The 15,395-nt window shown below is 42.8% G+C and overlaps 1 pseudogene; it reads left to right on the top strand.

Annotated features, from left to right (window-relative positions):
* Nucleotides 1-863: 863 nt before the first annotated feature.
* Nucleotides 864-15,395, top strand: part of LOC135572703 (piggyBac transposable element-derived protein 4-like) — a 16,976-nt pseudogene continuing 2,444 nt past the window's right edge.

The following is a 15,395-nucleotide window of genomic DNA, read 5'->3' as shown; positions in this document are numbered from 1 at the left end:
TAGGTGAAGGGTTAGTTAAAAGGGTTAATGTTAGGGTTAGGTGAAGGGTTAGTTAAAAGGGTTAGGGTTAGGTGAAGGGTTAGTTAAAAGGGTTAAGGTTAAGGTTAGGTGAAGGGTTAGCTAAAAGGGTTAAGGTTAGGGTTAGGTGAAGGGTTAGTTAAAAGGGTTAGGGTTAGGGCAAGGGTTAGTTAAAAGTGTTAATGTTAGGGTTTAGGGGAAGGGTTAGTTAAAAGGGTTAATGTTAGGGTTAGGTGAAAGGTTAGTTAAAAGGGTTAAGGTTAGGTTCAGGTGAAGGGTTAGTTAAAAGGGTTAAGGTTAGGGTTAGGGCAAGGGTTAGCTAACATGCTAAGTATTTGCAAAATAGCTAAAAAAAATAGTGAGTAGTTGAAAAGTTGCTAAAATACCAAAGTTGTCTGTGATGAGATTTGAACTTCCAACCTTTAAGTTGCTAGACATTCGCATTATGTGCCTATCCATCCAACCACCTTTTTTTGTCTTATGTAACCATACCAAAAGTAACATACCATACTAAATGGAGAAATCCGGAATTACGTACAGAATAATATGAAATGCTTTGAGTCCAGGTTGCCATACCAGGAGAAGGATACTTGGTCTAAAGATAACAACACCACTACGCAATACATTATACTGAGGTATTTGTTACTGCTGGCTTTGACTGCCACACTTAGTTCCTAGTTGGTTAGTAGAATGAAAGGGTAGAGTATAACCTAGTCCTATGTTAGGCAGCTTAAATTACTGTAGGTGAATACTTGGAATCCCCCACACAAAGCAGCATGCGATGCTCTCTGAAAACTGTAAAGTACTGTAGAACCATGTGTAATTTGTCCGGAGGCAGACTCAGAATGCCCGTGGGGACCCAGAAGGGTGTAACCCCGGAGATCACAGCCGTCTTGGCAACAGCAGGAGAGCGTGGCTGCACATCTTGTTCTCTGACCTTGTGGGAAATCTTTTCATCTGCATATTGTGCCCGCCCGCCAACCTTACAGACCCCACATCGATGTAGTTTTAGGGGTTTAGGGTTGTTAGTTGGATCATCTCGAGGCCAGGAGACTGTACCAGGCAACAAGGCATAAGAGGTCCTAAAAACAGAGTCACAACAGGGACAACATGTACTGGAAGCTTGTTCAATCTATTAAATGAAGAAACTGTTTTTTTTGTGGGTTTTTGTTGCATTGTCTTCTGAAACAGTGTGTGTATGTGTGCACGTTTGTGCTTGTGTATGTGTGTAAACGTGGGCGCTGTGTGTATGTGTGTGTGTGTGTACATGCTCTGTGTGTACCATATACACACAGCTTACAGCATTATCCGCTGCTCTACGGATCAGGAGCTGATCTCTCTGCCCACACAGTTTTAGTGAAAGTACCCTTCCTATATACTGTGTCAGCAAAATGTATATAGGTTCAGTACGTTTGTGAAACAGCACATTTGAAAAATACACTACCGTCCAAAATTTTGGGGTCACTTAGAAATGTCCTTGTTTTTGAAAAAAAAAATGACTTTTTTTTTGTTGTCCCAGGTATTTCCGGTTCTGACACCCGGATCTGAGATCACCTCCAAAACAAAAACAAAACAAAAAACACTCCCCGATGCTTCCCTTAGGTGAGGTGTTATTCTGTAACAATGTGCGCTGAGAGTCGAGAAGCAAGTTCAGGGAGTGAGTGTTTTCATAAATACATACAACATAATACAAAATAAGACAAACAGACAATGCACAGACATGACACGGAGGCCGGAGAGGGGGCACATGTGACAAAATGGAAATGCAAACTGGTTGGTCTTCAGAAATAGATGGGAGGGATTGAAGGTAGCTGAAGGATGGGACAAAAAACAAACAAAATATAACTATTGTAAAATATATTGTGTCCGTAAAATGTGTATGGTGGAAGTGGAAGTTTAAGTGTTGTTGACCATTAGTTTACTCCATTTAGGGGAGGGTTGGTATGGTTAGGGGAAAATAATAATAATAAAAATAATAAGAAACAACAACAAAAGTACCCTCTCCCTGAGGGAACTGATCCGAGGAGAGAGGATGAGGGGGCAGACGGGGTAGACGGGACTGGCTGCAAGGAACCTTTCAGTCCACTGCACATCAAGTGCCCAACGAGCAATGCCGACCTTTCATGAAATGCACAATAAAATCTTTAAATGCCATTTCAAGGCTACTGAACGCAAGATAAATGGCCTGGAATAGCCTTTTGCATGCAGCCCCGTGTCTTCCAGTACTTAACAACATTAGGAGAGAGATGGAGAAAATGTCCAAATGGCCCAGACTGCAATATAACCCCATAAACAAATCATGCCCGTAAGGTGTTCACTGCTACATGACAATGTGACATTTTGAAAACAATCCTCATTATATATTTTCTTATCTCAAAAGTGGATCGTGTTTATTTAGAGTATCGGATTAATACTGTCTTTGCTGATTATTAAAATGGAAATTGTGTCTAGTTTCTTAACTTAAAGCCAAGTGTGTGTGTGTGTGTGTGTCTGTGTTATTGGACTGGGCCAGCTCTTACTCAAAGCTGCCTGCCTGCGATCAATATATTATATTATTAGGATTTTAATAAAACACAAAGCCATCTTACTCTTTTGAAAGAGACCCCCATATTCAACTAGTTTAGATGTAATTAAATGAAGATGAATCATATGTTTTATTGTCACATACACCAGATAGGTGCAGTGAACTGTGTTGTTTTACAGGGTCAGCCATAGTAGTACGATGCCCCTGCAACAAATTATGGTTAAGTGGCTTGCTCAAGGGCACATCAACAGAATTCTCACCTTGTCAGCTTGGGTATTTAAACCAACAACCTTTCGGTTATTGGCCCAATGCTGTAACCGATAGGCTACCTGCCACCCTAAATCTGTCTGATAGCGCAGGCTTTCATAGAGACTGTACTATATTTTTAAAAGTTAGCTTATTCTGCACTTTCAAAATACCTTGACCTAAAGGTTTGGCTTAACATTACCTTAACAAACCTTCTGCTATCATTTCTGCTAACATAACCATGTTTTCCTAGTGTAGTTTGTCTTTCTGTTGTTAGCCAGGTCAATTACAAGAACGCCATCATCTATTGATAATCTGCACGATGTCTCAAATCTCGACAAGCACTGAGTCAGCCTTTCGTTGTGGCACATGGTTTGTGAACGTGTGTTGACAGGTAGCATGGGGAACAGAAACACAGCCTTTTCCCCAATATGTTTGAATAATGGATTTTAAAAGGGTAAGCAAAGTGGACCAGTGCTTTGAGTATGCCCATTCTTCAAGCTACCTTAGTGGCCTAACAACACATGATACAGGATGCAGCCAGGCATACTGCTGTCTGAAGCCTTGTACATCGGACCTGTGGAGACCTCAGGTGGCAAACAGTGCTTTCCCTTCTCCAATCACACAATCTCTGTCTACTTTGACAAAGATAAAGAACTATTTAACTGTCTTTCTGCTGAGAAGATGGCTATTCTATATTTTACCACTAGTGGCCATGCTGCTATAATCATTTTATGTTGACATCAAAAGTGTTATTGTAGTAGAATAGTGGCTAAGACTTTTGTTGTTTCTAACGGTAGATGGAAAAAAGGTCAAAATTATTCAGTGTTTCCTTATTTGGAATATTTCAGAAGTTGAAATGAACTTCCCTGTATAAAACATGGACCTAAAATGCTAATGTATCCTAATTTGAGTATTTCTTATACATATATTTCATATATGGATAGTATTATATGTACACCACACGTTACGCACCACACACACACACACACACACATACATACATACATACATACATACATACATACATACATACATACATACATACTGTCACGTTCTGACCTTTATTTCCTTTGTTTTGTCATTATTTAGTATGGTCAGGGCGTGAGTTGGGGTGGGCAGTCTATGTTTGTTTTTCTATGTTTTGGGTATTTCTATGTTTCGGCCTAGTATGGTTCTCAATCAGAGGCAGGTGTCATTAGTTGTCTCTGATTGAGAATCATACTTAGGTAGCCTGGGTTTCACTGTGTGTTTTGTGGGTGATTGTTCCTGTCTCTGTGTTTGCACCAAATAGGACTGTTTAGGTTTTCGCACATTTATTGTTTTGTTAGTTTATTCATGTCTAGTTCCTTTATTAAAGAACATGAATAACCACCACGCTGCATTTTGGTCCGCCTCTCCTTCACCACAAGAAAACCGTTACACATACATACATACATACATACATACATACACTTTCCTAACATTTATGCTTGGGGCGGCTGATATAAAGTGCATTAATTATTTAAAGTAGTTGCAGAGCAAAATCTGGATTACTCCATGAATCAAGAGCACAATGGAACACTATTTATGTACGCAGTTTAAGTATTTACACCAACAGTTGAGCATTGCAGTTGAACTGATTTGCTCTGGTAAATAATGTAACTCGATGAAATGCATGATTAATAAGCAGTTTAAAGTTTGGTTACATCAACACTCCCTTAATGTGTTTGTCTGCATTTACCCTTCATGCCTCCCAACACAACCCAACACATTGAACTGAGGAAACACATGGGTTTTTGTGACCCCATGCATCACAAAGATGCTTCTTCCTTTTCTTCTCATCATCTCCTCTTCTGAATCTGACCTGGTGAGAGCTTGTTTGATATGCAGACTGCAAAGTCCGCTTGATATGAGTCCACACAATAACATTTTGGGCTACTATCAATTGTGGTCCCTTGCAGGCTAGCACAAGCACGCTTGTTCTATAAACAAGTCTCAGGAAAGATGACTTGGTGGCATTTTCACCTGCAGAGGGAAGGATAGGAAGAGGGAATAAGAGAGAGAAAAGAGAGGGGAAAGTATTCTCCGTCCCTGACGGTATCAAATCAGCTGTGTGACTCACGTCATCCAGGGTGAAAACACCCAGAGTTATCTGTGTGAATCACTGATTAGTTCCTCACCATTGACTATTTCTGTTTGATGGTTATTTAGCATGCCCCTCTTTATGCCTGACTCCCTGTGCCTCATCAGCACATCACCACATCAATGTACCATCCCTTCTTTAAGGGAGCCAATCAGATCACTCCCATGTCTAACTGTCCATCACGGGGTGACAATTCCTTGTAGGTGTCAGACATTACCTTAAATGTAACATATCTCTAATTAAACACAGTGACCAGTGGTATTTTAATCATTTGATTTAACCATTTTATATTCAGTACAGCAGCGGCCAGCGGACTTTCTATGTCTCCCAAAACAATGTAATCTTCCTCGGGATGTAATGGATTAATACCGACTGTCTGCCACTGGCGCAGCCGAGGTGGAGGAATTATATGAGCCGCGAGAAAAAAAACCATTCTAAAGCTCCCACCACTTATTCCCCGCAACGGAAAGATAGTTTATCACATTCTAAATCAGCCCCATCTCTCTAGGCTCTCTGAGCTAGCTTCCTCCTCAGCTCCCCTTACATCCTCATAAGCCAGCACACATGGCAGACTTGGCCTTTCCCATCTGCTGGTGCTGAGTTGTGTCTCTCTGCTTTGACCAGGCTTCTACCCACTTCATTAATACAACAAATGTTACGTTCTCTAGAGGAGGCTATTCGATTCAATACCTTTAACGGCCTCTATTCAATTCCTCTCCTACGGTGTCGTGCATCTTGATATGTGAAGAACATTAGCTGACGGACGTGCACAGTAACATTTCAAATGGCAAGTCCATTTATTCGTGAAATGCCCGTCACTTAGTCCCACAGGGTTGTCACTAATGGAGGAAGTTCAATCAGTTCTCTGGTTAAGCGGACATTAAAACGTGCCCTGGTGGTGATAATAACAGAAGTAGCCACCGGCCCCCTGTCTGGGAGGATGATTTAAACGTTAATAGTCCAGCAAGACGCCAATTCAATTTTGACCTTGATTTTACAGCTGAAACATTCCTTTTCAAAATGTTCAAATCCCTCCACGTTTCCCGTCGTGAATTATGTACAGCCGTTGTCTAACTATTTGAGGTTTAGGCAGCGTTTCTAAAAACACACTTCAGTGGAGGAGCCAATTCTAAAATGAAAGCGGGACCTGTGAAGTTCGCCATGGGCCCTGTTGATATTCTGTTGTGCAAAGTGCCAAGTTAACTGCCCACACATTAAACAGTGGGCTATAATTATCTCAGCGACTCAGAACACCAAAATGAGCAAAGTTCTCATTTATGACTGACTTGTAGTTCAAGTACAGACTTTTGTTGAAACTGAGGAGGACACTTTGCTAAATTAATGTGATAGACAACAATGCTCAACAGTACCTTGGGAGAAGACTACACTCTGAAAAAAAGGGTTCCAAAGGGGTTCTTCGGCTGTCCCCATAGGATAACCCTTTTTGGTTCCAGGTAGAACCCTTTGAGGAAAGGGCTCTACCTGAAACCCAAAAGGGTTCTTCAAAGGGTTGGGGACAGCTGAATAAACATTTTAGGTTCTAGATAGCACATTTCTTTCTAAGAGTGTAGATAAATGTTAAACTAAAAGCAGGCAAACATACACTGAGTGTACAAAACATTAAGAACAGCTGCTCTGACCAGGTGAATCCAGGTGAAAGCTATCATCCCTTATTGATGTCACTTGTTAAAAATCCACTTCATTCAGTGTAGATGACGGGGAGGATATGAACAATATTTAAGCCTGGAGATAATTGAGACATGGATTGTGTATGTGTGCCATTGAGAGAGTGAATGGACAAGACAAAGGATTTAAGTGCCTTTGAACAGGGTATGGTAATAGATGCCAGGCGCAGTGGTTTGTGTCAAGAACTGCAATGATGCTAGGTTTTTCACGCTCAACAGTTTCTTGTGTGTATCAAGAATGGTCCACCACCCAAAGGACATCCTGCCAACTTGACACAACTGTGGCTATGGGAAGCATTGGAGTCAACATGGGCCAGCATCCCTGTTGAACGTTTTTCGACACGTTGTAGAGTCCATGCTTCGATGAATCGAAGCTGTTCAACGCAATATTAGGAACATCAGGAAACATGTTCTTAATGTTTTGTACACTCAGTGTATGTTTGCCAGCTCTGTCTTTTAGTTTAACATGTATCTACACTCTTAAAAAAAATTTTTTAAACCTTGTGTTGTATTAAGGGTAAAAAATGACCCACCACTACGTTTAACAGCAGAGAAAACCCTCTAAATTGTTTAAAAAAAACTTGAAATGTGATTACTTTTCCTAGAGTGACCCCAACATTAGAAAAAGTGAAACATCAGCTTCGTTCATATTTCCATGAAAGCTGTACACCATCAGGGTACAAACATTGTCTTAAAGACACACACACACACACACACACACACACACACACACACACACACACACACACACACACACACACACACACACACACACACACACACACAATGAGAAATTGAGATTATGTGTGCCACTGATTAAAAACTTTCTCGTGCATGTGCAGAATCTCCCCTCCACGACCCCTCCACGACCCCACACATGACTCAAATTCACAGACAAAACAAAAACAACTTCAGACAAAATAAACATTTCTTGAAAGCATTGCTTACTAATGGGGGAATGCAGTCAGAGGCTATAAAGGTGCTGAAGATGACAGTCCCCTCAGTTCTCTCTTTACTGAAGCCATGAGTGCACATTTCAGTGCCCAACAGATTGTAGATCTGATTTATTTCAGATGTCCAGGAGGAACAAGAGAACAATGATTTAGAAGAGGAGGAGGTATCTGAAGAAGAAGATCCCCCAAGCTGAAAGAGTGACATTTTTGTCAAAGAATAGCAAAATAACATGGTCCTTGTCACCATATGACACCCAGGGCAGGATGGCAGCACAACATGTCATAAGGACGACCCCAGGGCCCACAAGACATGCAGTTGCCCATGTCCAGGACATCGCCTCAACGTTCTACATGTTCATCACACCAGCCATCGAAAACATAATCCTGGAGATGACAAATTTGGAGGGTTTCCGTAAATATGGAGACAACTGGAAAAGGATGGATGAGATTGACCTGCGTGCCTACAGCGGGCGTGTACAGGTCCTGAGGCGAGGCAACATGTAGTCTCTGAGAAGCAAAGTGGAAGGGTGATTTTCCATGCCACAATGCCACTGAAAGTCTTTCACACTTTCTCAAGAACGCTACGATTTGATAACCGCGAGTCATGACCTGCAAGACGTGTGGGAGACAAACTGTCGGTCATAAGAGACGTCTGGGAGAAGTGGGTGGAGCGTCTGCCATACCTCTACAACCCTGGGCCTGAAGTAACAGTGGATGAGCAACTGGTTCCATTCAAATGGTCCCATTCAACTGGTTCCATTCAAATGGTCCCATTCAACTGGTTCCATTCAACTGGTCCCATTCAACTGGTTCCATTTATTATGTATTGCTGTAATATCATTGATTTATGTGATTGTTTTATGTGACACTGATACTAATTAGTGATAGTAATCTCTATTGTTAAAAGGTCGCTGTCCTTTCCGTCAGTATATGCCCAGCAAGCCAGCAAAGTATGGCATCAAGAAATGGGTGGCCTGTGACGCACAATCCAGCTACGCTTGGAAGATGCAAGTCTACACAGGGAAGCCGGCCCGGAGAAGAACCAGGGGATGCGGGTTGTGCTTGATGTGACAGATGGACTGAAAGGGCAAAATGTCACGTGTGACAATTTCTTCACCTCTTATGAACTCAGCCAGCAGCTCCTGAAGAGGACGATTACCATGGTTGGCACAGATAGAAAGAACAAGTGTGAGCTCCCCCTGCACTCCTCGCAACAAGGGGGAGAGAGGCCTTCTCATCAAAGTTTGCCTTCAACCCCATCACCACTCTAGTTTCTTAAAAAAAAAAAAAAATCTCCCAAAGAGGAACAAGAATGTGGTCCTCCTGAGCACACTGCACACATCAGCTGAGATCAGTGATCGGGAGGACAGGAATCCAGCCATCATCCTGAACTACAACCACAACAAAGGAGGCGTGGACAACCTGGACAAGGTTATTGGAACTTACAGCTGCAGGAGGATGACTGCCCGCTGCCCCCTGGTCATCTTCTATAATATCATTGATGTGTCCTCATACAATGCCTTTGTGATATGGAACAAGATCAGCTCTACCTGTGTCACAACCTGATCTGTTTCACCTGTCCTTGTGATTGTCTCCACCCCCTCCAGGTGTTGCTTATTGTCTCCGGTGTATATATCCCTGTGTTTCCTGTTTTTCTGTGCCAGTTCGTCTTGTTTGCCAGTCAACCAGCGTTTTTCCGTGCTCCTATATTTTTTCCAGTATCTTTTGGTTCTATTCCTCCTGGTTTCGACCCTTGCCTGTCCTGACTCCGAACCCGCCTGCCTGACCACTCTACCTGTTCTGTCTTCAAGCCTGCCTATCCCCTTGTACTGTTTTGACTCGCATCTGGTTACTGGACCCCTTTCTGGCCAGACCTCGAGACTGCCCTTCGTCTGGTACTGTTTTGGACTCTGACCCGGTTTATGAACTCTCTCCTGTCCCTGACCTACCTTTTGCCTGGATTAATAAAAATCAGAGCTCAACCATCTGCTTCCTGTGTCTGCATTTGGGTCTCGCCTTGTGTCCTTATAACCTGGATGCCTGATAGGCGGAACAAGAGGAGGGTGTTCCTGGAGTAGCTGGGAAAGGCACTTGTAACCCCACACATTCAAAGAAGGGAGTGCCTCCCCCGAACAGCAGCCTATGCAGCGCTTGTGAAAGCTGTTCAGGGGGCTGAATCTTGTCTTGATCCCCCTGAGGCTGCAGCTGGGGCAGGCAAGAGGAGGAGATGCCAATTCTGCCCCCAAAAGAAGGACTGTAAAACAAATACACTCTGCTGCATACAGTGAGAAATACATCTGCAAAGTCCATGCACACACACTTGCATACTGTCCTACATGTGCTAATTAGAGTTGATTGATTTATGTTCTTCACGTTTTTGTTTTGTATCTATCTTATCTTATTTTATTCTTATTGTTGTTCTTTATACACCTTGTGGGTGGGGGCAATGGTTTAACAAAATGGGAGAAGACTAGTATTTTGTAGTTGAATTCCTCATTGTACAGTATATAAGAATATATCACTATGTTGCCAAAAGGTTCAAGACTGTTATTGTTTCCCTTCAATAAAATGCATTGAAAACTACTTTCTTCACATTTCTGCTACTTTCTTAAGCTATTCAAGTGCTATCTCTTGCTAAAAAAATGTATGTTTACACCTATGCAGTACCTTTAGCAATAATAATAAACCTCTACTTTAGTAAAGAAAACAATTATGACGGGTGTGTTGTAATGAAAACGAGTGTTTACTGATTAATTGCAGTCTTTCTGCATTGTGAAGAGAGAAAACACAGATGTTCACAAAGTTTGTGATGAATGACAGGTTGTGTCTTCATGCAGAATAGATTTGGGGTTTAAAATTCAATTCAGCTGCTTTATTTGAGGGGTTTAGTGAAGGCGGGTCATTTTTGACCCTTAGGACACGGGGAGTATACAGAATGTTAAGACTACACAAGGGTTAAATAACAAATGTTATTATTACATGGTTCCGTGGTGACTTTTTTGAGATGACAGATCCTTTGATACATTATTACAGAGCGTGTTCAGAACTGCAGTATGTGAAAAGACTGCTTTTCACTCTTCAGTTCTCCCCGGCTTTTGTAGTTTCTGACAGGAGAGTGACAGGTTGAGAATAGAGTGGGCACAGCTTAAAAAATAACACCAGTGACCAAAAAGTCTGTGAAAAGTAACGGGAACAAATTGACAACAATTGTTGGGGTTTAACTGCAATTCTCTTAGAACAAAAGGTGGTATCTAGAACCTAAAACGCTTTTCTGCTTTTCGTCCCAATACGAGAACCTATCGAAGAACCCTTTTTGGTTTCCAGTTGAACCCTTTTGTGAACCCAAAAGAGTTTGTACGTGGAACCAAAAAGGGTTCTACGTGGAACCAAAAAGGAGACAACAGAAGAACCCTTTTGGAATCCTTTTCGTCTAAGAGTGTAGTGTTTTATTTAACCTAACTTGATCTTGGTGGAAAAATATGTAGGCCTACAACTTGTGTAAGCCTAGACCTACAACCATACAGCGTTTTAAACTTGTATCATCACTTCCCACAGGCTATTGGTGAGAATGAGATTTGCCGTGACGGAAGAGTATGGCTTGATTAAGGTACAGCACAAAAGAGGAACGACAATCCTTTGCCTAAGAAAAGCTCCAACTATGGAACAATTTCATCTGAAATGGGAGCACCAATCTCCCTGAAGTGTGGAATATTGTGAACACATAAACCCAGATCGGATTTCATGCAAATTTACTAATTTCTCAGGGACGGTCGACGGGATGGGGGATATGAGAGAGAGAGAGGACTCCAGTAACCCTCCTTGTGCCAAAACCCTATCAGCGGCCTGGCCTCCCCCTTGTGTTCTCATAAACACAGAGTGAGGGAGTGAGCGGCCGAAGCCCTGCCTTGTCAGCTGTCTAATCTCTTGGCGCGCCCAAGCGTTATATCCCCTTCTCAGGGCTCTCTGACATACTGTCAGCCCTCTCTCCTCTCCGCTCACTATAACTATACAGCGAACAGCACAGTAGCTGCTTGGCAATGACTAAGAAATCGGTACAATTAAATCCACCCCCCCCAAGCCGACATTCAACCCCCTAAAATATTCTACCTGCCCTCTCCCTCGCCTCCACTGAGGACCCTCCTGAAGACCTGGGTTTATTCCCGTGACAACCGGGATTTGGCTGCCCATTCTTGTCCCTTGTGCACCACAATGCCTGGGGTCCTCTGCCAGCCAATGACGCACGGTTCCACATCATTCCACACCTCATGGTGCCTAGCTGCAAAGCCCAGACTGGGGAAGAGGGCTCTTTGGCAGGAAGGCAAGCAGCCAGCCAGTGTATTAACCCACCTCTCATTCTCTCTGTAACTCTGTCTTTGTCTTTCTGCCTCTTTCCCTCACTCTCAATCCTGCTCTCTCTCTCACTCTCCCTCTATCTTTTTCTCTCACACTCTCTCTCTCTCTCTCTCTCTCTCTCTGCATCTCCAGCATTCTACTGATCAACAACACTCCCTGTCATCCCAAGAGAGGCCCAGCAGCCACAGAAGCCCTTCCTCTTTCATGCACTGTTAGCCTGGCTGGGGCTCCAACACTGACTCCAGCCTGTGTGACCATGTGTGACACCGTTAACCCCCCCTAGCCCCACAGAGACCAACACAGCCTCTAGAGCTCTTCAGTGGGGAATCGATAGAGAAAATGTGCCCTGAAAGTCCAAGCATTTGAAGTACAGTATTGGTGTATTGTTAGAACAGCTTATCATTTTCAATGCAGATTCCACAGCTTTTTAAATTGGAGACTTATGTTTTTTTTATGTACCCAAGAAGGCAAAGATAACTGAACTAAATGACTATCGCCCCCAGCACTCACGTCTGTCATCATGAGGTGCTTTGAGAGACTAGTCAAGAATCTTATCACCTCCACCTTACCTGCCACCCAAGACCCACTTCAGTTTGCATACCGCCCCAACAGGTCCACAGACAATGTAATCGCCTTCCCACTGCACACAGCCCTATCCCATCTGGACAAGAGGAATACCTATGTAAGAATGCTGTTCATTCACTACAGCTCAGCATTCAACACCATAATTCTCTCCAAGCTCGTCATTAAGCTTGAGGCCCTGGGTCTCAACCCCGCCCTGTGCAATTGGGTCCTGGACTTTCTGACGGGCCGCCCCCAGGTGGTGACGGTAGGAAACAACATCTCCACTTCGCTGATCCTCACCACTGGGGCCCCACAAGAGTGTGTGCTCAGCCCCCTCCTGTACTCCCAGGTCACCCATGACTTCACGGCCATGCACGCCTCCAACTCAATCATCAAGTTTGCAGACAACACTACAGTAGTGGGCTTGATTACCAACAACGACGAGATGGCCTACAGGGAGGAGGTGAGAGTCAGGAAAACAACCTCTCACTCAACGTCAACAAAACAAATGAGATGATCGTGGACTTCAGGAAACTGCAGAGGGAGCACACCTCTATCCACATTGACGGGACAGTAGTGGAGAAGGTGGAAAGTTTTAAGTTCCTCGGTGTACACGAACTGAAATGGTCTACCCACACAGACAGCGTGGTGAAGAAGGCGCAACTGCGCCTCTTCAACCTCAGGAGGCTGAAGAAATTTGGCTTGTCACCTAAAACCCTCACCACCTTTTACAGATTAACAATTGAGAGCATCCTGTTGGGCTGTATCACCGCCTGGTACTGCAACTGCACCGCCATCAAGCTGCAAGGCTCTGCAGTGGGTGGTGCGGTCTGCGCAGCGCATCACCTCGGGCAAACTGCCTGCCCTCCAGGACACCTACAGTACCCGATGTCACAGGAAGGCCAAAAAGATAATCAAGGACAACAACCACCTGAGCCAATACCTGTTCACCACGCTACCATCCAGAAGACGAGGTCAGTATCAAAGCTGGGACCGAGAGACTGAAAAACAGCTTCTACCTCAAGGACATCACTAACACAGAGCCTACATACAGACTCAAATCATTAGCCACTTTAATAAATGGATCAATAGTCATTTAAAAAAGTGACACTATAATAATGTTTACATATCTTACATTACTCATCTCATTAACAAAAATATATACAGTGGGGAGAACAAGTATTTGACACACTGCCGATTTCGCAGGTTTTCCCTACTTACAAAGCATGTAGAGGTCTGTAATTTTTACCATAGGTACACTTCAATTGTGAGAGACGGAATCTAAAACAAACATCCAGAATATCAGATTGTATGATTTTTAAGTAATCGTCCGTTTCTCATCCATATATTATATGTACATATTCTTATTCATTCCTTTACATTTGTGTGTATAAGGTAGTTGTTGTGAAATTGTTAGATTATTTGTTAGATATTACTGCACTTTCGGAACTAGAAGCACAAGCATTTCGCTACACTCGCATTAACATCTGCTAACCATGTGTATGTGACCAATAACATTTGATTTGATTTGATGTATAAATGTACTTTTTATGGAGCACTATTTTAAATGTAAAATCCTCCCTAAATGATCAAGCTTTAAAGAGGCAAACAAGGAATGCCAGAATTATAATATTACTGTATGGCCCACTGACAGCTGGCCTTGTAGCATATTGAGTCATGCTTGATCACCTTTCAAATTGCAATATTGTACCAAGACAATGACGGCTGTGCGGCACAAATCTGTTCCTTCATGCTTCACATACTTTCAAAGTGGATTGTTTCAAATCAAAAAAAAATTGTGCCCTGAAAAGCCATCTTTTAGGGATGTTTCAATAAGAATGGGTGAGGCATTTGTTATTCCAATGTTATACAAACATAATTTTGACCAAGGTTTGAATATATCCCTGTGTTTTTGCTGGAATGGGTCACATTTACATGATAAAGACTTATTATTCATCATGAAAATCTACTTATATCCAGACATGAGGTCTTTTTTAGTTTGATTCTAATACACCGGCAAGTGCGTTTATGACGAGGCAAGTTCAGCAGATTGACTATCCGAGGCCCTGATACGGCAATCGTCTCATTACATCAAATGCTGCATATTTAATAACGTGACATTATTGCACCTATTTCCCAAAAGCACTTCAGTCAACGCCTCTTCCTGACTGAGCAGCTGGAACAAGGCTTTTTTTTTTAGGTCAGAACACAGACCAAGTGGGAGGGAGAGACATATATAGAGTGTGTGTGTGTGTGGGGGGGGGGGGGGGGGGGGGGAGAGCGCAAGCCCTCTGAACACTCCTGATCCCCTCATTTATAACAAATCCCACATGGAAGAAATGCCAGGGAACTAAAAGGACAGCCACCAGCAACACCGAGCGGATCTGACCCTGGTGACCCTCTCAGTGTGGAGGAGAGCTATAGTATCGCATCTTTAATTATTTCATACCGGAACTATAACACCCTTTAAACCCCACAAGAAGATGGACCACCATAGAATGGAGAGAAAGAAAAAAAACGTATGACAGTAGGACCATAGGACAGTAAAACGAACCTACAAGAACGACCTTGTTTATGCCATAGAATGGTCAAAGTAACCTTTGTATGACCTTGGTAACTGTCAATCATTTTAAAAAAAACTTTCAGGCCTGATACCATATGAAGGCATTACTACTATGAGCCGCATATGCAGGTTTGATCAGATAAAAAGTATGAGTGATGAACCATGCTCCCCTCATATTTATGAATATGTTTTTAATGAGGCAGACAAACATCGCTGTGTCAAAATTAGTGCTAAGAGCCCAAGAGAACCTTAAGAGACCGACCTACAGAAGTGGTGGCGGTGAGGATGAGAAAAAAAAATTCAAAAATCAATATTCAAAATGCAAAATGAATTTGGCTGGACCGAGAACTTCTCATCAAATGGG

The sequence above is a fragment of the Oncorhynchus nerka genome, linkage group LG8 (assembly GCF_034236695.1).
Source record: "Oncorhynchus nerka isolate Pitt River linkage group LG8, Oner_Uvic_2.0, whole genome shotgun sequence".
Classification (NCBI taxonomy): Eukaryota; Metazoa; Chordata; class Actinopteri; order Salmoniformes; family Salmonidae; genus Oncorhynchus; species Oncorhynchus nerka.
The sequence above is the reverse complement of the archived record's forward strand: the minus strand, read 5'-3'. Positions and strand labels throughout refer to the sequence as shown.